The 22161-nt window shown below is 44.0% G+C and overlaps 1 protein-coding gene across 1 annotated transcript in view; it reads right to left on the bottom strand.

Annotated features, from left to right (window-relative positions):
• Positions 1-22161, bottom strand: part of ADGRV1 (adhesion G protein-coupled receptor V1) — a 394890-nt gene that overhangs the window by 134106 nt on the left and 238623 nt on the right. The window lies entirely within an intron of this gene.

The raw sequence follows: 22161 nt of genomic DNA, 5'->3' as shown, positions 1-22161 counted from the left end.
GGGCCGGATAAGCAGCCAACACATTGTCTAAGGAACAAAAGGTATTCCAACCCTGACTGCAATGAACACTGCTTAAACAACTTCAGTACAGCATTTAATACAAAAACACAACCAAAAAAAGTTCCAGCTCTATCTTCTGTGAATTTCTTGACAGAGGGAATAATTCCAAGTAGATGTCATTAAAGTATTAAAGCATTCAAATAAAGAAAGGCTCAACTTACCTACTGCAAACCTGTAGTAACTGATGATTTTTCCTTTCATTTTCAAGGTGCAACACTATTTTACCAAGACCACACTGATTTATTAGTAAAATCACTTTGTGAACTGTGCAAGATTGGTTTTATGGAATCATGAATCCTTAAAGATGGAAAAGACCTCCAAGATCATCAAGTCTCACCATTAACCCAACACTGCCAGGCCACCACTAAACCATGTCCCTAAATGTCATATTTACACTTTTTTTTGAACACTTCCAGGAACAGTGATTCCACCACTGCCCTGGGCAGCCTGTTCCAATGCTTAAGCACTTTTTGAGGAAAGAAATTGTTCCTCGTGCTCAGTCAAAACCTCCAATGGTGAACCATGAGGCCATTTCTTCTTGTATTTTCTCTTGTTATTTGGGAGAAGAGATCAATCCCCACCTGGCTACAACCTCCTTTCAAGGAGTTGTGGAGAGCCAGAACGCGTCCACTCCAGCCTCCTTTTCTCCAGACTAAATAATCCTGGTTCCCTCAGCCACTCCTCACCTGACCTGTTCTACAGACCGTTCACCAGATTCAGTGCCTTTCTCTAGGGACACTCTAGCAGCTCAGTCTCCTTCCTGTAGTGAGTGGCCCAAAACTGAATCCATAATTTGAGATGTGATTTCACCAGTGCCCAGTACAGGGGTACAATCCCTGCCCTACTCCTGCTGGCCACACTATTGGTGATCCAGGCCAGGAGGCTGCTGGCCTTCTTGGCCCCCTCAGCACACTGCTGGCTCATGTTCAGCTGGCTGTCAACCAGCACCCCCAAGTTCTTTTCTGCAGAGCAGCTTTCCAGCCACTCTGCCCCAAGCCTGAAGCCTGTATTATTTTTCTTATACAAAATCTGAAAGTGGGGTCAGGAAGGAAGTTGAAGTATATTGAAGAGATTTGGCATACACCTGGACATTTACGTGTGCTTGTAACAAAAATACATGTATGGTATTGGATAGCTCTTTATTATAAAAGCATCTGTATACTGACAGACACTGCTATCTCACCATGAAATGGGGTAATAAGGATGAGCAACTGGACCACATCCGGACTAAAAAGAAATCACGAGATGTGTTTCATTATCTAAAGGGAAAAAAAAGTGCACTTTTAGTATTTAGTTCTTCAGTCTTCTGTTGGGAACTAGAGTCTAACCATGGTCACATAACCACTCAGTTATTAAAAGGATAACAGACAGCTTAATATAGACCACAATTAGTCAAACTCTGACGCTGCTAAAACAAATGCCATTGTCTGAAGTGGGTTAAACACAATTGAACTACATGCATTAGCTGCCTGCCATTGGAGATAAACACTAGAAATGTTTGTGTAAACAACCCCATAGCACCAGCTAGCTCAAACAGCAGCACTTCTGAAATTTGAGCAGATACTTCCATTTACAACAAGCAAAATACAACACACATACTGGGTGGGAAGGCTTTACCACCTTTTGTTGTCAGAAGGTTTGTGTCTATGACAAGGACAGACTGTTAGACTAGAGACAGAGAAGAAGGGATGAAAACACACAATTAGATTGATATAGTCTCTGAAAACATGTTTTAACACTTTCTGTAATCAGTGTTTTACTTGAAAGTGTTTTGCACCTGTAATGAAAAAAACTCTCATCTCCAGCCTTTTCTTGTCTTTCAGGACAAATAATATTTGTATGTTAAAAATGGGAAATATATTAACTACATCAACAGTTAACAATGTGAAGAGTCCAAGTATCTGCTATAAAAAGCATACCTTTCATGGATACTGAGTTTTGTTAAAGAAGTGAAACAGCAATACGGCTGAATCATAGAATCATAGAATCAGCCACATTGTAAGAGACCTCCAAGACCACCCAGTTCAGCCTATCACCCAGCTCTATCCAATCAACTTGAAGATCTCCAGGGACAGCAACTCCACCACCTCCCTGGGCAGCCCATTCCAATGGCAAATCATTCTCTCTGTGAAGGACTTCTTTCTATATCCACCCTGAACCTCCCCTGGCACAACTTGAGACTGTCCCCTCATTCTGTTGCTGGTTGCCTGGGAGAACAGACTGACCTCCACCTGGCTACAGCCTCCCTTCAGGTAGATGTAGACAGTAATGAGGACTCCCCTGAGCCTTCTCTCCTCCAGGCTAAACAGGCTCAGCTCCCTCAGCCTCTTCTCATAGGGCTTGTGCTCCTGGCCCCTCACCAGTTTTGTTACCCTTCTCTGGACACATTCCAGTACCTCAACATCTCTCTTGAAGTGGGTGGCTCAGAACTGGACACAGAACTCAAGGTGTGGCCTGACCAGAGGGGAAGAATAACCTCCCTTGTCCTGCCAGCCATGCTATTCCTGTTACAGGCCAGGATGCCACACTGCTGGCTCATGTTCAGCCTACTATCTACCAGCAGCCCCAAGTCCCTTTCTGCCTGGCTGCTCTCCAGCCACTGTGACCCCAGCCTATAGTGCTGCTTGGGGTTGTTGTAGCCAAAGTGTAGAATCCTGCACTTAGACTTGTTAAGGAAGTGAAGTAATCACTCAGCTAAGAATTCATTATAATTAGTGGAATTACAGTGTTTTAGGAGAAAATAAAATGTTAAAATGTTAATAAAGGTAAAGACACACTTGCCCATTATTTTACTGCAATTGTTATCTTACATCTTGAGCAAAAGGTATAAATGAAAATTTGGTTAAAATACAAAAAAAAAAAAATATAAAAAATCCCCAACAAATCAAAGAATCACAGAATTGTCAGGGTTGGAAGGGACCTCAAGGACCGTCTAGTTTTAAACCCCTGCCATGGGCAGGGACACCTCACACTGGATCAGGTTGCCCAGAGCCACATCCAGCCTGGCCTTAAAAACCTCCAGGGATGAGGCTTCCACACCTCCCTGGGCAGCCTGTTCCAGTGTCTCACAACCCTCATGGTGAAGAACTTCTTCCTAATGTCTAATCTAAATCTCCCTTCCTCCAGCTTGAGCTTCCCCTACTGAACACCCTATAAAGTTGTGAAACAGCTTTCTTGTAGGCCCTCTTCAGATACTGGAAGGCCACAATAAGGTCTCCTAGGAGCCATCTCTTCTCCAAATGGAACAATCTCAACTCTTTTAGCTCATCCTCATAGGAGAGGTGCAGGCCATATTCAGCCTCCTCTCCTCAAATTGATGTTCCAGTTTCCTCAGCATCTTTGTAGCCTTCACTGGACTCTCTCCAGTAGGCTTTTTCTCTTGAACTGGAGAGCCCAGAACGAGACCCCTGAAGTGTCCTCACTGGGGCAGAGTAGAGGGTAAGGAGATCCTCCCTCAATCTGCTGGTCATGCTCTTCTTAATGCAGCCCAGGAGACCATTTGTCTTCCTGGCCACAAAAGCACATTGCTGGCTTGTGTTGAACTTGTGGTCCACCAGAACTTCCATGGAGTGCAAGCCACCAAACAGCCCTTTGCACCTACACATCAGGGGAAATTACCTGACTGCCTCATGTCTTCTGTGTTGTGCTTATTTTGTAACTGTAGTGAGGATTCTTTTGCAACAATGAACCTACCACTTTAATAAGCAAAGAACATATGACATACTGGAATAAGTTGTTCCCTCTTGGAACATGAGAAAAAACATACACTGGGTGTGTTCCTTTTGATATCAATTGTTCCAAGATCTTTTTACAGAACTCCTGGGATTTTAAATACCCATTTCACACATTTGCTTCTATGCTGAGATTATCCTTCCTAGGTGAAGGTGATCAGTCTTGACCCAAAAAAAAAAAAAGACTTAACTAAGGGATAACAAACAACTTCAGTCACTCAAGTAGCAGGCTGCTGCTTTTGTTAATTAGTGTGCCACATTAAAATCAGAGTGACAGCACGTCAGTCACAAGGTTCCTTTTGACAAAATGGGGAGGAAAAAAAAGGAAAGAAAGGGGGAAAAAAAGGAGGAGGGGAGGAAGATAATTTGATGCACTTTTGTTAAAGAGCAAGGAAAAAAAAAAAGTCTTTGACAGGGTTCCCACCTGACAGTCATTTACTCAATTAATCAAAGGATACTGCAATTTCTTTGTAACTCTAAGACAATTACCTAGCAATTACTAGAGGGGAAATTAGCACCTGGATATTCAACCAAAGTCATCAACATCAAACTATAAATTAATGCAATGAGATGATTTACCAAGCTGCACATTGCTATTTTCCTAGCGCTGTTTCAAAGTAGTAGGCTGTCTCAGAACATCACCCCTCTGCTAATTAGGAGCTGCCTTCCAGTTTCCAGCTTTTCCACTTATTCATGGTCAATTTATATCTATTTTTTCTTCCGTGGGAAGATTCTCAGGTTCAACAGGATTTCCTCCTCCTTGGGACTTGCACCCTCATGAATTCACGGAAAACAGCAGCATTCTTTTTTTTTTTTTTTCCCAAGGCTTCAAGGCTTCAGGCTTCATTTTCCAAGGTTAAATAAGCCAGCTGCTGCACAGTGCTGAGCTGCCTGCAGAGATGCCTAAGACAGGCTGGACAGCGAAAGCAGGTTAGCTATGTGAACAGAGCATCTGCCTGGATCAGTTAGTCTTGTTTCTCCAATGAATCCCATGTTCTGTGCTCTGAAATGTATCCTCACACAGACCAAAGCCCAGCCCTGTGCAAAAGCCTTTGCAGCCTGTGCACCACTTACATTGTCCTTCTCTATGCCAGTGCCACTTTGGGTCTGTCCTTGGTGAAAACACACACTCAGGGTTGGATGAAGAGCTGTAAGAGGTCTTACAAGGTTCTCACCCAACAGCCTTCTTATCTGCCTATATGCCATACACACACAGAGATCACACAGGATCTTAGGGGTTGGAAGGGACTTCCGAAGGTCATCAAGTCCAACCCCCCTGCCAGAGCAGGACCATAGAATCTAGCACAGGTCACACAAGAATGCATCCTGATGGACCTTGAAAGTCTCCACAGGAGACGCCACAACCTCTCTGAGGAGCCTGTTCCAGTGCTCTGTGACCCTCACAGTGAAGAGCTGAGGCTGAGGTGGAACCTCCTGTGCTGTAGTTTGTATCCACTGCCCCTTATCCTATCACAGGGTGCAACTGTGCTTGATCCTCAGCCCTCAGGTATTTATAGACATTTATTAAATCCCCTCTTAGCCTTCTCCTCTCCAGACTAAACAGCCCCAGAGCTCTCAGCCTCTCCTCATAGGGCAGTGCTCCAGCTCCTCAATCATCCTGGTAGCCCTCCATTGGACTGTCTCCAGGAGATCCTTGTCCCTCCTGAACTGGGGAGCCCAAAACTGGACACATTATTCTAGGTGTGGTCTCACCAGGGCAAAGTAGAGCAAATACTTCTTCTCGTATGTATATTTGTATCTAGGTGATCACCTCCTACACAAAGCTTTTCTTCTCATTTCCAATGGAACATCTCTTGACACAGAGTTAAAGTTTTGCTGTTAGCCCTACAAGATAGGACCTCTCAGCTTCTTCGAGGAAGTACCTCTGTGTTTCACACCTCAGTCTTCACAGTTATTCACACAATCACAGAACTGTTTGGCTTGGAAGGGACCTTTAAAGGTCATCCAGTCCAACCACCCTGCAGTCAGCAGGGACATCTGCAACTAGAGGAGGTTGCTCAGGGCCCCAAACAACCTGACTAGGAAAAGTTTCAGGGATGAGGCTTCTACCACCTCCCTGGACAACCTTTTCCAGCATCTCACCATCTTCATGGTGAAGAACTCCATCCAATCTGAATCTACCCATTTCCCATTTCTATTTTCATTCCATTCCCCCTAGTCCTATCACTCTCTGACATCCTAAAAAGTCCCTCCCCAGCTTTCTTGTAGCCCCCACAAGGTCTCCTTGGAGCCTTCTCCTCTCCAGACTGAATAGCCCCCAACTCCCTCAGTCTGCCTTCATAGGAGAGGTGCTCCAGCCCTCTAATCATCCTTGTGGCCCTTCTCTAGACACATTCCAGCACCTCCAGATCCTTCTTGTAATAAGGGCTCCAGAACTGGATGCAGTACTACAGCTGGGGTCTCACCAGAGCAGACCAGAGCGGGACAATGACCTTCCTCAACCTGCTGGCTATGCTTCTCTTGATGCAGCCCAGTCTGAATCTCTCTCTTGTAGTTTAAACCCATCACCTCTTGCCCTGTCACAACAGGCTCTGTTCAAAAGTCTGTCCCCAGCTTTCTTCCTGGTCTCTTCAAGGCCTGAAAAGTCACCAGAAGGTCTCCCCAGAGCTTTCTCTTCTTCAGGCTGAACAACCCCAATACACTCAGCCTGGCTTCCCAGCAGAGGGCTTCCAGCCCTCCAATCATTGATGTGGGCTCCTCTAGTCCTGCTCCAACAGTACCATTTCTGTGCTGTGCTGAGGACTCAAGGGCTGCCCCAGTACTGCAGGTGGGGTATCAGTAGCTTGGAGCACAGGGGCTTCTTCTCCCCTCCTTCAACCTGCCAGCCATGCTGCTTTGGATAAAGCTCAGTGGCTTGTGAGCACACATTCCTGACTTACATGCAGCTGTTAACCAACCATCAACCCCAAGTCTTTCTCTGCAGGATTACTCTCAATCTCTTCAAACCCCCAGCCTTTATAGATACTGAGGATTTTCCTGACCCAGGTCCATGTGGAGGACATCCCACCTCTTAGCCCCACCACTTGGTTTGGTATCATCTGCAAGCATGCTGAGGGTGCAATGGATCCCACTGTCTATGTTATTGATTAAGACATTAGAGAGTTCTGGTCCCAGTGGTTTCCTGAGGGAAAACACTTTTCACCCATCACAACCCTCGGGATGCAACCATCCAGTCCATTCCTTAACCACTGAACACTCCACCCATCAAATCCATCTCTCTCCAATTTGAACAGAAGGATGTTGTGTGGGATCAAATCAAAGGCTGCACTGAAGTCCACAGAGACAGTGTTTTACATCTTTCTGTCTTCTGTTCTACTACTACCACTTCCCAGTGTCAGTGCTTCTCTACCATCTGCCAGGCACATCATTTTCTCTTCCACATTCCCTTCTCTGGAGACTTTCAAAACACACCTGGATGCATTCCTGTGCAGACTACCCTAAGTGACCCTGCTCTGGCAGGGATGTTGGACTTGATGATCTCTTGAGGGCCCTTCCAACCTCTGATATACTCTGATACTGTGAAACTAGTCCTCCACGATCAGTGAGATACTTCTCTTCACTTTCACTTCTTGTTTGCCAGTATCTTCTTACACCCAAGTTCTTAGCCTAATCCCCCTCCATTATTATTTTACTAATCATGTGACACATGATGTGTTTTACTGCATTTATCTTATCAAAGAAAATGATCAGACTAGTCTGGCATGATCTAAGTATAAACACAAGAGAGTCTTACTTTGTGCTTCATTTAATCTCTGTGTCTTTTGATAGAATTTTTTTCTAAACTCTTGCATGTTTCTGAGGCTGAATTAATGGCCCTGCACTTGTCAAGGGTTTGTTTGTTTGTTTGTTTTAACTGTATGTTAGGTCTCCCTGGAGCCTCAGAGGACAGGCAGAGGGAGCTGGAGTTGATCAGCCCAGAGAAGAGAAGGCTCCAGCGAGACCTTATAGCGACCTTCCAGTACCTGAAGGGTGCCTACAGAAAGGCAGCAGAGAAACTGTTTACAAAGGCCTGCAGTGATATGATGAGGGGCAATGGTTTGAAATGAGAGAAGAGCAGATTTAGATTGGATGTTAGCAACAAGTTCTTTACCATGAGGGTAGTGGAACAGTAGAACAGGTTGCCCAGGGAGGTAGTTGAGGCCCCATCCCTGGTTCAAGGTCAGTCTCAATCTAGTGGAGGATCAGGTTGCCCAGAGCCACATCCAGCCTGGCCTTAAAAACCTCCAGAGATCAGGCTTCCACAGCCCCCCTGGGCATCCTGCTTCAGTGTCTCAGCACCTTCATGATGAACTTCTTCCTGATGTCTAATCTAAATCCTCTAGTTTGGATCCATTCCCCCTACTCCTATCACTACCCAACAGCCTAAGAAGTCCCTCAATAACTCTCTTGTAGCCCCCCTTCAGATATTGGAAGGCCACAATAAGGTCTCCTTAGAGCCTTCTCCTCCCCAAACTTAACAACCCCAACTCTTTCAGCCTGTCCTGATGGGAAAGGTGCTCCAGCCCTCTGATCATCCTTGTGGCACTTCTCTTTTCACATTAAATAGTTTTCTTTGTCATCAATTTTAGTAGTTTCTGTTAAAAATTCCAAATGTATCTCTTTGTTCCACAGAGGAAAAAAACCCTGTTTTCCTTATGGAGCTGGTTCACATGCATTTCTGCTAAAAGAGAAAACAAAACAGAGGGCCCAAACACATGCTCTATGTCATTACACCAACCCAATCTCAAAAGAGGAATAGTATCAAAGGCATAATTACAGTGCTGTTTCCTTTTGTTGGATTTAATTGCAATGAACAATAACATATGAAAATAAGCACATTAAAACTCCCATGTCCTCACCAAACTGCCCCTTTTCTGCTTTGAATTTACTTTATATGGGTAGAAAAAAAAAAAAAAAAAGGGGTTCCCTCCTTGAACACAGGGACACTGCTTAATAATAGTGCATATGAATCATACTTTTTGTTACTGCTCAGTAGGTCAGGACAGCACTGATGGAAGCCAAGCGTTCCTCTTGTGTTTTGCGCTCTGATATTAAAAGTCAGGACAAAAATACCAACAAAGGATGTACAAAAAAAAATAATTGCAGAGATTTATGGACACTAGCAAAATTTGTCAGTCTTTCTTCCTGGAATAAGTAACAATACAACATGCAGTGTGCTTCAGAGCACAGAGGGGAGAGAAAAGAAAAAAAAGTTATATAATTTAGGAGATTCAAAACACAGTGTTTAACTGGGTCAGAAGGAAAGTTCAAGAACTAACTTTTCATTTCATGTCTTTTTATAAATTCATGGAAATCTGTGTCCAGCATTGGGCTCCCCAATTCAGGAGGGCCAGGCAACTGCTGGAGAGAGTACAACAGAGGCTTATGAGGGTTGTGGGAGTGGAACACCTTTCCTATGAAGAAAGACTATGACTCCTGGGGTTGCTTAGTCTAGAGAAGAGAAGGCTGAGAGAGGAGCTAATCAATGACTACAAGTATCTGAGGGGTGGGTGTCAAGATGAGGGTGCCAGTCTCTTTTTGGTGGTGCCTGGTGATAGAACAAGGAAAAATAGTTAAAAGCTGTAGCAACAAGAGGTTCCCCCTCAACATGAGGTGAAAGTGACAGAACCCTGGAACAGGCTGCCCAGAGAGGTTGTGGAGTTTCCTTCTCTGGAGACCTTTAAAACCCACCCTTTGTGACCTGCCTTAGGTGATCCAGCTTTGGCAAGGGCACTCTCTGAAGGTCCTCTCCACACCCTAACATTCTGTGATTCAGTAATGATGGGCCCCTCAGTTTAGGAAGGATGTTGAGTTGCTGGAACATGTCCAGAGAAGGGCAACAAAGTTGGTGAAGGGTTTAGAACACAAGCCCTATGAGGAGAGGCTGAGGGAGCTAGGATTGCTTAGCCTGGAGAAGAGGAGACCCAGGGGTGACCTTATTGCTCTCTACAACTACCTGAAGGAAGGTTGTAGACAGGCAGAGGTTGGTCTCTTCTCCCAGGAAGCCAGTACCAGAACAAGAGGACACAGTAGCAAGCTGTGCCAGGGAGGTTTCAGGTGAAGGTTAGGAAAAAGTTCGACACAGAGAGAGTGATTGCCCATTGGAATGGGCTGCCCGGGGAGGTGGTGGAGTCACCATCACTGGAGGTATTCAGTATTCAGTATTACTAAGGTTGGAAGAGACCTCAAAGATCATCGAATCCAACCTGTCACCACAGATGGAGGTGTTCAGGAGGAGACTTGATGGGGTGCTTGGTTGCATAGTTTAGTTGATTAGGTGGGCTGGATGATAGGCTGGTCTTGATGATCTTGAAGGTCTCTTCCAACCTGGTCTATTCTATTCTATTCTATTCTATTCTATTCTATTCTATTCTATTCTATTCATCAGTTACAAGTTCCTTTGTGAATTGAAATGAATGGTAAACGACATTACTGGTCTCCAAACTGTTTCAGAGATTATAGTTCAGAAAGGACTGCTGTATAACTGGCATCACATAAAACAAGACAAGTGGGTTTACCTTTATCATAGAAGGTTGGAAAAGACCGCAGAGGTCATCAAATCCAACCTATTACCTAACACCTCATGACTACTAAACCATGGCTTCAAGTGCCATTCTTTTTTGAACACCTCCAGGGGCGGTGACTCCCCCACCTCCCTGGGCAGACCATGCCAACAGCCAATTACTCTTTCTGTGAAGAACTTTCTCCTCACCTCTAGCATAAACTTCCCCTGGGGCAGCTTGAGACTGTTGTGTTCTGTTGCTGGCTGCGAGGGAGAAGAAACCAACCCCAACCTGTCTACAACCTCCTTTCAGGTAGTTGTAGACAGCAATAAGGTCTCCTCGGAGCCTCTTCCTCTTATGTCTGGTTTCAGTTAAGTCAGTGAACATATATATATTGAAAATTAAGTACTTCAAGAACTCTGAAGCCTCACAGTATGCATTTTGTACTTTAACAATATTTTTTCTGTTTATGAATTATTATTTCCTTAAAGTGTGTCGACTATTTATCACTGTAAACCGGCACTTTAAAAAGAAAAAAAAGCCAAACAGCTAATTAAAATAAAACCACTCAAAGCAGTGATGGGATATCTACAACAGTGACCCCTGGCTCTTTTGGATAGTGATGTTTACACTTTATTAACCAGCAGCAGAACTGGCAACCATTTTAAGTAGTGATTAGACATCAGCAACCATATGTTACTCATTCCCTTCCCCCAGCTGAGAAGGATGGCAGTTGGTTTCATGCTGGGTTCAGTCCCGGCTCTCTTCACTTCCCATTTTTAGGCCTGGGGACTTTTTTGGTTTCTCTGAGCAAGGCAGCAGGCAGTCTGAGGATGCAGGGCACGGGGCAGAAGGGGAGTGAGGCACTGTGATGCACAGCACAGCAACTCACAGCTGGCTGTCAGCAGAAGGCAGCTGTTGGGGAAGGGCTGAAGTAACTCACATCCTCCACAAAACAAGTCCAGCACAAGTACCCAATGCATGGTCTCCTCTAAAACAGTTTCTCCACCCTTCCAGACCCTTACAAGGAACGTGTTGAATGCTACTCAAACTATACTTGCAGAGCTTTTTTGGGTTTGGTTGGTAGTTTTTCTGCGTGTGTGTAAGTAACGAAAAATACGGACTAACAGACTCTTAGCAGGTCCTAACCCATTTACTTTTATATATAGATTCAGAACAAAGTATCTGGCATAGTACCCTATAAAGCCAGTTCCTATTTTCACCTCCATTTAGATCTGGGACAAAGATACACATTGCTTTGTCACTCACTACAGAACACTGGCCAGACATACTGAGTCCCACTGCAAGATCCTTAAAAAGACAACGCTTTTGCTACTGTGATGCCAGTTGAAGCAGAAAAGGCCTCTTTGTAAAACCATCAAAAATATCTCTTTTCTTTTCCAGTTTCACAGCCTGAACATGCTGATTTGGCAGGTCAAAAACAAGCTCTTCTGATGGATGATGACTCTACAGTAGGTTCTGCCTCATCTGTATTTCTGTCCAGAAACTCAGATAAGACATGAACAGGCTTGCCATGACAGATTAAATCACTCTAGAAGCTTCTTATGTGGGATCTATATATTCTTAGTGGGTATACCAGGGATAAAAGTTAATGATGTGAGTTTTCACTTCCTCCATTTCTACATATAGTATTTCTTAAGGTTGAGGTGCAAGTTTCCTGCAGTAAGTACACTGCATGACTATTTATTACCTCTGAACTGAGTTTAGGACTCCATCCTGGGTCAGCAATATATATGAACTTGGGTAAGCAATATTACTGCAAGAGAAACACATCTGTTAACTCCTGATGCTTTATGTAAAACAGGTAGAAATGGTCAATGCCTCATGCCCCATGGTTGATGAACAAAGCCTGCCAATGGTTAGGTGGCATTTGGACAATGTCCTTAAAAATATGCCTTAGGTATTGGTCATCTCTGAAATGATTGGGCAGTTGGACTAGATGATCATTGTATGTCTCTTCTAACTGGAAATGTTCTATTTTTTCTATTCTTTTCTTCTTTTCTATCTAGAAAGAGGATGAAGATAAGAAAGATAAATCACTCCCCAGTCTAGATGTTGGCTGGAGTAGTAAGCAGCTCTCTTTCTGCCCTCATCCCCCCTCTAGAAATCACACCACAGGGTAGGGCAGACTCACCATAAACTGGGGTCAGGTTGCAATCAGGGTGCACACTGGGTTAATATTTTAAGTGTGGTAGCAGAGGTCAAACTATTAAGGACAACTTCATCTATCTTCTTAAAAAAGAAATAATCAACATGTAGTTACAGACAAATAGTGTTGTCTGGAATCACTATGCCTCAGTAGAAAATCTTTCCCTCATGCTGGGCTGGAGATCATCTTAAGGGACTTTTCCTTGTTCTGTTAAACCATACCAGGCTAAGTGAAAACACCCTTGTAAACTGACAATGGAAACCTGAGTCACACTTTATGGATTAGCAGCTGTATGAGAAGCTCAAAAAGCAGGTACACTAAAAATGTGGCCTGTAGCAGAAGGCTGGTGTTAGTAAATGGTTCTGCTTTTCACCAATATCCTCTGTTAATAGAGCACATGGTCTCTACACTCAAGAAAGAGATGTTGGTTTATGTATAGAAGGCAAGATCTTCACAAGACTATAGGGTTTGTCTTCATTTATTAGTCGGAAAGGCTATTCTAGGATGAAGTCTGGTGTGATATGAAACACAATTGTAGCAATTCTAGTTTTGCCAGGAACTTTTAACACACAAAGAGAAATTTACTCAACACACACCAAACATTCTTCAACAAGGGCTAACAGAAAGTTCTCTAGTTCTACTACTATTTATAACCTATGATATTAAAGACACAATGGCCTTATTTAAATATATTTGGCAATCTTTGATCCAGATTCCTTTTAAATGTCACAACATGGCATAGAGAACAACCAGCTTAATTATCAGTACCACCTGCTGTGATACAGGTATCTTTAACTGCTGCTTTCTCTGTGCACAAGGCTGCAAAATTACACAGCAGAAAGCTTCCTTCTCTAACAAAAACAAGGAGGAAAAACCCCATACCACAACTTTGGATTTTGTTGTCTAAATGGAAAAATTGACTTTTGAACCCACAATCATCCATGTAAATTAGTAAACAACATAGGTTATAACAAGCAATAAAGATAGAAGGTGATTCCACTTGAAGACAGGAGTTTTCAGGCACCTATAACAAAACCAAGACCATGCCAGCTGATATAGATTATTATTTAGCATTAAACAATCTCTTAATAGTCATAGTTTATGTGTTCTGTATGGACTAACCTCATCTGTAAACAAGTGGAGGAAGGAACTGGGTCACCAGTACTCTGAGAAGTAACTTAGATTACACACAGGCAAAGAAAAATTATGCTTACAGAATACAGAATTAACCAGGTTGGAAAAGATCTTCAAGATCATCAAGTCCAACCTATCACCCAACACCATCTAATCAACTAAACCATGGGACTAAGTACCTCATCCAGTCTCTTCTTAAACACTTCCAGTGATGGTGACTCCAGCAAGTCCCTGGGCAGGGAGGTGCACTAAATAACTATGACAAAAAGATTAAGGATCCTAGAATGTTGACTAACAACAAGCAGTAACATAGCTTAGGTATTAAGCACAATTTTTAGCATGCAAAGAGTATTTTAAAAGTAAGTTCCAGAGAGTGGCTCAAGTGTTTACAGAACTTAGAAGGTGCACCCTGCTGCCACAGACTTTGTTCAGTGATACAAACTGAATTGCTTTTCCAAACTTAAAACATAGGAACTTTCTTATCTAGCTAGAATCTCTGCTCTGTAGCTCTGCTAACATGTGAAAATGAACTCTAGAGAAAGTAATTTATTCCTAAAGCAACTCATTCTAATGATATTTACTCTGGAATAGAGTATCCACAGATGAAACTAGTCTGAAAAATTACTCTGTGATGCCTGCTTCACTATTTTGATGTTTAGTGACTAGAAGTTCTGGTGAGTGCTAGAGAATATAATGTCTTCTGTAAGAGCATCTCACAGTTTCTCATCTATCATAAGAAAGAACACACTAACTTCTTTGCAAAAAGTAAGTGGTCTTGCAGAGTGTAGTCAAAATCCACACTTAACAAAAATCCTAAGAAGTTATTCAAGTTTAATTCTTTAAAACAACCTCTGAAGATCACCCAGTCCGACACCCTTGCTAAAGCAGGTTTGCTTATATCAGGTTGCACAGCAACACATCCAGGTGGGTTTGGAAAGCCTCTAGACAAGCAGACTCCATGATCTCTCTGGGACGCCTGGTTCAAGGAAACCTCATGTGTTTAGTTTGTACAGGTTGCCCCTTTTCCTATCAATGATCACCCCTGAAAGGAGCCCAGCTCCATCCTTATGGCCTCCCCTCTTTAGACACTTATATGCATTGAGAAGACTCCCTCCTAGCCTTCTGTTTTCCAGGCTAAGAGCTCCAGGTATCTCAGACGCTCCGTGTCAGACAGATGCTCCAGGTCCCTAGACATCTTTGTAGACTTCTGTTGGACTCTCTCCAGTAAATCCCTGTCTCTGGGGAGCCCAGAACTGGTAACAATACCTGAAGGGAGGTTGTAGACAGGCGGATGTTGGTCTCATCTCCCAGGCAGCCAGTACCAGAACAAGAGGACACAGTCTCAGGCTGCACCAGGGTTGGATGTTAGGAAAAAGTTCTATACAGAGAGAGTGATTGCCCATTGGAATGGGCCGCCTGGGGAGCTGGTGGAGTCACCGTCATTGGAGGTGTTCAGGAGGAGACTTGATGGGGTGCTTGGTGCCATGGGTTAGTTGTTTAGGTGGTGTTGGATTAGTTGATGGGTTGGACGCGATGATCTTGGAGGTCTCTTCCAACCTGGTTTATTCTATATATTCTATGTATTCTATGTGTGGCTTCACTGGGGCAGAGCAGAGGGGAAGGAGAACCTCGTTTGGCCTGCTGGTCACATTCTTCTGAATGCTGCCCAGGAGAACATTGGCATTCTTGGGCAGAAAGGTACATTGCTGGCTCATGATGAACTTCTTGTCCACCAGCACTTACACAGTCTTCTTTGCAGACTTGCTTTCCAGAAGGCATAAATTGTTGCATTTTAAAAAACAGCAACTAAATATTCTGTATTGTTTACTTAATTAGATAGCCTAGACTAAGGCTGGACCATGTAAATTGACATGGTCTAATTCCTGTTTCTGGATCCTGGTCAGGATCTCCCATCAAGTTCCAAATTTCTTTGAGAAGGCAATTCTATATGGTCATTAAATCAGATGGGGAATAGAACAGAACAGAACAGAACAGAATAGAATAGAATAGAATAGAATAGAATAGAATAGAATAGAATAGAATAGAATAGAATAGAATAGAATAGAATAGAACAGGTTGGAAAAGACCTTTTAGATCATTGAATCCAACCTATCACCCAGCACCACCTAATCAACTAAACCATGGCACCAAGTGCCTCATCCAGTCTCCTCTTAAACACCTCCAGTGATGGTGATTCCACCACCTCCCTGGGCAGCACATTCCAAGCCAAGTACTCTTTCTGGGAAGTACTTTCTCCTCACCTCCAGCCTAAACCTCCCCTGGCACAGCTTGAGATTGTGTCCTCTTGTTCTGTGCTCACAATTTGAAGCATTACTTTGGTAACCTAATACCAGGACACCTTGGGAATGAAGCATTTAAACATATTTCATGCTATGGGCACCATTTTGATCATATTGTACTTACTATGATACTTGTTAGCTTTGAATTTCTGATGCGTATTTATGGAAAATCAGTCCATTGAGAATGGCTTTTTTCAGTGTACAAATAGAAAGGAGATTTGTTTTCTACATTCTTAAATTCACCTGCTATATTTTCCATAAGTACATCAAATAATTTATGTAAGTTATGACAAATTTGGGGAGGGGATGGAAGAAGAAAGAACAAAACAAACAAACAAACATGGGATGTCTTCTCATTTCACAACACTTTGCACATTTCAAAAGGTTCTCAATGTAACAATCCTGAAGCTACTTCTAGGAATTAGAGGTGTTTAATCTGCCATACCCAAAGCACAGCCAATAGCCAGTGATCTGGACTCATTGTATACAGATGCAGGTAGATTTTAAACACTGCTAATATCCTGAAGTTCCAGTAGGTAAAAGAAATTATAACTTCCAAGTCTTATGATTAGAAGGTTAGAAGGTGTACCAGTGTCCTTGCACACTCTCTGGAGCAGGGCCAGACCACAGCAACACTGGGAACTGGAAGCCTTCTGCTGTGAGGACAGGCTGAGAGAGCTGGGATGTTCAGCCTGGAGAAGAGAAGGCTCCAGGAAGACCTTCTGGTGGTTTTTCAGTACTTAAAGGGGCCAGTCAGAAAGCTGGAGACAGGCTTTTGAGCAGAGCCTGTTGTGACAAGACAAAAGGTCATGGTTTGAAACCAAAAGAGGAGAAATTTAGATCAGAGAGAAGGAAGAAATGCTTCATGTTGAGGGTGATGAAACACTGCCCCACGCTGTCCAGAGAGGTGGGAGATCTCTCATCTCTGGAAACATTCCAGGTCAGGTTGGTCAGGGCTCTGAGCAACCTGCTCTTATTGCAGATGTCCCTGTTGAGAGCAGGGGTTGGACCAAACAGAGAGGGACCTGGGGGTGCTGATTGACACCTGCCTAAACATGAGCCAGCAGTGTGCCCAGGTGGCCAAGAAGGCCAATGGCATCAAGAATAGTGTAGTCAGCAGAGGCAGGGAAGTCATTGTGCCCCCGTACTCTGCACTGGTTAGGCGACACCTTGAGTCCTGTGTCCAGTTCTGGGCCCCTCAGTTTAAGAAGGACATTGAGACACTTGAACGTGTCCAGAGAAGGGCAACATGGCTGGGGAGAGGCCTTGAGCACAAGCCCTGTGAGGAGAGGCTGAGGGAGCTGGGATTGTTTAGCCTGGAGAAGAGGAGGCTCAGGGGAGACCTTCTTGCTGTCTACAACTACCTGAAGGGTGGTTGTAGCCAGGAGGACGTTGGTCTCTTCTCTCTAGCAACCACAACCAGAACAAGAGGACACAGTCTCAAGCTGCACCAGGGGAAGTTTAGGCTGGAGGTGAGGAGAAAGTTCTTCCATTCTATGATAAAGCAGAACATGTCTGTACTGCAAGGAGGTGTTGGACAGACTAACAAGTCTGCATCCATTCTGTCAATCTCTCACGGAAAACAACCTCTGGAAAAAGATCCAAACCCTACAGCTTCAGCAGGAGTTTCTCAAAGCCTTATACTGGAATGAATTAGACAGCTCACAGCTACCAGGAAGTGAGGAAAAAATACCTGTTACATCAGAGTATCATAGAATCATAGAATCAATAAGGTTGGAAGAGACCTCAATGATCATCAAGTCCAACCTGTCACCCAACACCTCATGATTACTAAACCATGGCACCAAGTGCCACGTCCAATCCTCTCTTAAACACTGTCAGTGATGGTGACTCTACCACCTCCCTGGGCAGCACATTCCAAGCCAAGTACTCTTTCTGGGAAGTACTTTCTCCTCACCTCCAGCCTAAACCTCCCCTGGCACAGCTAGAGATTGTGTCCTCTTGTTCTATGCTCACAGTTTGAAGCATTACTTTGGTAACCTAATACCAGGACACATTTCACGCTTTCTGTGAAGAACTTCTTCCTAACATCCAGCCTCAACCTCTCCTGGTGCAGCTTGAGACTGTGTCCTCTTGTTCTGGTGCTGGTTTCCTGGGAGTAGAGACCAACCACCACCTGGCTACAACCACCCTTCAGGTAGTTGTAGACAGCAAGAAGGTCTCCCCTGAGCTCCTCTTCTCCAGGCTAAATAACCCCAGCTCCCTCAGCCTCTCCTCATAGGGCTTGTGCTCAAGGCCTCTCATCAGCCTCTTTGCCCTTCTCTGGACACAATCAAGTGTCTCAATGTCCTTCCTAAACTGAGGGGCCCAGAACTGGACACAGGACTCAAGGTGTGGCCTAACCAGTGCAATGTACAGGGGCACAATGACCTCCCTGATCCTGCTGGCCACACTATTTCTGATACAGGCCAGGATGCCATTGGTCTTCTTGGCCACCTGGGCACACTGTTGGCTCATGTTTAGGCGGCTGTCAATTAGCACCCCCAGGTCCCTTTCTGTTCGGCTGCTCTCCAGCCACTCTGACCCCAGCCTGTAGCACTGCATGGGGTTGCTGTGGCCAAAGTGCAGCACCCAGGACTTGGACTTGTTGAATGCCATCAAGTTGGACTCTGCCCATCTGTCCAGCCAGTCAAGATCCCTCTGGAGAGCCCTTCCACCCTCTAACAGATCAACATCTGCTCCCAACTTGGTGTCATCTGAAAACTTACTGATGAATAGAATAGAATAGAATAGAATAGAATAGAATAGAATAGAATAGAATAGAATAGAATAGAATAGAATAGAATAAACCAGGTTGGAAGAGACCTTCGAGATCATCATGTCCAACCTATCATCCAACACTACCCAATCAACTAAACCATGCAACCAAGCATCCTGTCAAGCCTCGCCCTGAACACCACCAGTGACGGCGACCCCACCACCTCCTCAGGCAGCCCATTCCAGTGGGCAATCACTCTCTCTGTGTAAAACTTCCTCCTAACCTCCAGCCTAAACCTCCCCTGATGCAGCCTGAGACTGTGTCCTCTTGTTCTGGTACTGGTTGCCTGGGAGAAGAGACCAACCTCCGCCTCACTACAATCCCCCTTCAGGTAGTTGTAGAGAGCAGTAAGGTCACCCCTGAGTCTCCTCCTCTCCAGACTAAGCAACCCCAGCTCCCTCAGTCTCTCCTCATAGGGCTTGTGCTCCAAGCCCCTCACCAACCTTGTTGCCCTTTTCTGGACACGCCTCATCCAGATCATTGATAAAGATATGGAATAGGACAGGGCCCAGAATTGATCCCTGGGGGGCACCACTAGTGACTGGCTGCCAGCTGGAGGTGACACCATTCACCACCACTCTCTGGGCCTGGACCTCCAGCCAGTTCCTGACCCAGCACAGAGTGCTGCTGTCCAAGCTATGAGTTGACAGCTTGGCCAGGATTTTGCTGTGGGGGACGGTGTCAAAGGCCTTGCTGAAGTTCAGGTAGACCACATCCACAGCCTGCCCCACATCCACCAGGTGGGCATTCTGATCTGGGGCTATTTCCACATCCTCAAGATGCAGAAATATATATTTTTAATGAAAATTTGGACTCCAGCATACTGTTCTTTCACAAGCCATTTCCAAATTATGTGACCTTTATATTGCCTCAATTCATCCATGGAGGTGGCCAGGTAAAGATGAGTCCCTGCAGCTTTCCTAGCAGTGCCAATCCAACTGTCTGGGAAAAAAAGGAACACTGAGAGAGAGAGAGAGAGAGATTGCTTTTTGCATTCAAGACTCATTTATGATTGCTGAGCATCAGTAGAGAGCCTCTAGTCATGGCTGCCACCTGATCTCAGACACTTCATGTGAGAAAGCCTGCACGAGGCAGCTAAGACAACCATAGGGAAACCAGATTTGTGTCAACATGCAGCAGTATTTGAGCCCAAAGTTTGGTGTTTATTTTTTAAACATCTCTTTGAAATAAAGCTGTCTTATGATAAAGTGAAAATTATTCTTGTTTTCTTAACTACCCCTTGTCATTTAAAAAGATATATCTGGCCTAGACCCAGATTCCATTTGTTGTGGCAACAAGGAAATAAGGCCACTGAAAGGAAGGAGGAATTGTAAGACAGAGTGAACTAAATTCCTTGTCTCCTGTTCTTGTTTTACATTTCCCCCCCTGTAAATTCTTCACACTGAGCAAACTTTTTTCACCTGTTTCTATAATCAGCTCATCTCAAAGCAACACAGGCAGCACACAAAAACCCTCCAGGAATCCTGAAAGTCTGTACTGCTGAACAAAACAGTATCAACCCTCTTCCACTGACCACAGCCCAGTAAGTGTATGGCCACACACAGCTCTGTGGAAAGAGGCCTGAGGGTCCTGGTGGACAGCAAGCTCAATGCGAGTGAACAGTGTATTGCAGTGGTAAAAAAAAAGCCAACAGAATGCTGGGCTGCATCTACAAAGAAATCACCAGCATAGACAAAGAAGTCATTATCCCACTCTGTGTGCTCGTCAGGCGACACCTGGAATGGTGTGTTCAGGTTTGGTCATCACTACACAAAAAAAAAGATGTTAACAGGCTGGAGAGCATCCAGAGAAGGGTGGCAAAGATAATCCAAGGACTGGGAAGTTGCCATATGTGGCAACACTGAACACAGTTTGTTCAGCCTGGAGAAAAGAAGGCTCAGAGATGAACATACCAACATATTACAGCATTTGAAGGGGCTACAAAGAAGATGGAGACTCCCTTTTTATGAGAAGTCCCATGGAAAAGACAAGGATAATGGGCACAAGTAACTCCAGGGGAGATTCTGATAGGACACAAGAGGAAAATATTTCAGAATAATAATAATTAGTTTTTGGAATAATATCCTTAGGGAAGTGGTGGAGTTCCTGGTAATGAACACTTTTAAGGTTTAGCTGAAGAGGGTGCTGGGCCATCTTGTCTAGAATATGCTTTCAACAAGAAAGGTTGGACCAGATGATCCTTGGGGTTCCTTCCAACTTGGAATTCTATGGTTCTATGATTATATGAGAAGGTTTCTGGTGGATTTGTCAGTGGGAACATGCTGAGTGGGAATGTTCTGCCAACAGGGACAAGATGCCTCTCCCGAGAAGTATGATCCCCATCTCCAGCACGTTCTCTCCCAAAGTTTTGTTCCCTGCTACAGCAACACTTTTCTGGCTCCTGGAAACTCCTCTGATTAACCTGATACCTGTCAGGTATTGCAGGACACCTTTTGATAGAAAGGTCACAAACTAGGGCTAAACAACAGCCTTTTTTAGTGCAAATACTTCAGATGGGTTTATTTTATTAATTACATTAGATATTTATTAATTTTTCTGGGTGTTGGTGAAGTAGTTGAGAAGCACTACCCTCCCAGCCATTTACATTTAATTTGTTGAAACAGCATTTAGTAATTCTATTTATGTGATCCATTGACCCTGCTTCATAAGAAAAACAAAGCCTATTCCCAACAGGACAGTAATTTTAGAACCATCTTCTGTTTCATTGTGTCAGACTGATACCAGAAAAAGTAACTGGAAACATTCCAAATTAATTTCCAAATGAATCTCCTTGCACAAAAATTGCTTTTAGACAATGAAGAATTTCACAGGTGATTCAGAGGCTATGGAAATTTTAGGCTCTCAAGCGACGTCTTCTACTGTACCTTCTAGAACAGTAAGGAAAGTTTATCATATATAATGACCGTATTAGTTTTTTGTGTAGGTTTGAGGGCTTTTTTAAATGTCTGTAAAACTGGTCTCTAGACCATTGTCTGTACCATTAACTGACTGACAAAACAAGGTGAAGAACAGCACATCTTCTGTGACTTTGCAGGATGTTGTAAAATGCAGTGCACAGGAGAATTCTCTTCAAATAATAACTCAGATACATCATACAGAGTGAGAGGAATAAATATCCACAGCTTAATAATTTTTGCTGGGATCACTTTAATACACTGAACATGCTCCTGTCACTCATAGCAGAGACTAATTTACTCTTGATAGGATGGAGTCAAACAACTTCAGATCTAAGTTCTTTAAAGAGAGCTATTTGTGAGCTGATAGCTGCCTAGCCCGGTTTACATTCCTTCCCTGAGGTGACTGCAGCTCCTCTGCAGCTCAGTCACTGCAAAACAGAGCTGTTTACGCTAAGCAGGCCCTCAAAATATTGGTATTTCTCAAGGATGTGTGCTAATTCAGCAGGCAAAGGAAGCTGAGACAGAGAACAGTTCTGCAATCCAGCTTTGAAGAGCATACAGCTAAA

The sequence above is a fragment of the Dryobates pubescens genome, chromosome Z (assembly GCF_014839835.1).
Source record: "Dryobates pubescens isolate bDryPub1 chromosome Z, bDryPub1.pri, whole genome shotgun sequence".
In the NCBI taxonomy this organism is placed as follows: Eukaryota; Metazoa; Chordata; class Aves; order Piciformes; family Picidae; genus Dryobates; species Dryobates pubescens.
Note: the sequence above shows the minus strand (reverse complement) of the source record. Positions and strands in the feature narration are given on the sequence as shown.